Source organism: Formica exsecta, unplaced genomic scaffold, assembly GCF_003651465.1.
Source record: "Formica exsecta isolate Colony F162 unplaced genomic scaffold, ASM365146v1 scaffold5, whole genome shotgun sequence".
Lineage (NCBI taxonomy): Eukaryota > Metazoa > Arthropoda > Insecta > Hymenoptera > Formicidae > Formica > Formica exsecta.
Window position 1 is genome coordinate 137,586 of NW_021852241.1, and position 1,275 is coordinate 138,860.

A 1,275-nucleotide genomic window follows, 5' to 3' on the forward strand; every position below is an offset into this window, starting at 1 on the left:
GACCGACCGAAAGCACCACCCCCAAACAACGCCGGCCCTGGCCATTGACCACCGTCAGTACCGCCGAACACCATCCGAGGGCGCTCGACTAGCCGCGACAACAACCCGCGCCACACCCCGCGAAGGGTATAAAAATCCGCGAGCCGGGCGATCGAGCGATCAATCGGCCATTAGTCACGATGCCGACACAAGCCGAGAGAGAACAGCTGGAAGCGCTATTCGAAAGGTGGTCATCCGACAGCGACCTGTCGGATGTGCCGGAGCCACCTCCCGCCGAGCCACGACCGAGCAGCACGGGACGACCGCCAACCGACGTCACCCGCCGACCGCCGCCACGGGTAGGCACGTCGATCCAAAGGGGCGACGCCGAAACCAGGAAGAAAATCCTCCTCCTGGCCACCCCGCCGCCGCCACCGGATCGCCGCCGGCTGAATCGCGGGCGAGCATCGGCCCCGCCGCCACGGCCCGTACGGCCCAGCCCGGCCGTAAAAGAGACGCCGCCACCAGAAGAGCCACGACCACGGCCACCGGCGCGAGCACCGGCGACCACGCGCCCGACACTGAGGCCGGCTCAGGCGCCACAGCCCACCACGGCCAACAGGGAAACACCGCCTCGGCCAGTGGGATCGCGGCCGCGACCCCCGGCGCGCGCACCGACGCCAGCCACCGGACGTCCGACGCCGACATCCGACCGACGGATCACCGAAGCCGCCGGCCCGCGCTCTTCGCCATGCGCCGCTGCGGCCCAGCCGATCCGCAGACCGACGGCCGCCGGACGACAGCGACCCGTAGGGGCTCGCCCATCGGAGCCTACCACGGTCCACGTGGCACCCGGGCGGGCCATCAGCGTGCCGCACACCGCCCGACACGTCGAGCGGCGATTCCGCCAGTGGATTCCGGAGGGCCAGTGGGTCCTCCGTTTCAACCACGACGGGACCCTCCGGAGCACCCACCTCAACCGGGCCACCCACCACCAGGCCGCGCCAACACGTGCTACGCCAAAAGGGGGGGAGGTGATGTAACGACAGAGTCGTCACCATTATTGTAAATATGTAAATACTGTAAATATGTTAAAAGGTTTCGAATATATATATAAGTATAACCTCACGGTCTCTTCCTGCTATACCTATCCTGCTTGCGCATGCGCCACCCGTGCTATCTCGCTTGCACGCACGCCGCTCGTACTATCTCGCTCGCACGTACGCCCCACGTGCTATCTCGCTTGCACGCACGCCGCTCGTGCTATCTCGCTTGCACGTGCGCCACACGTGCTAT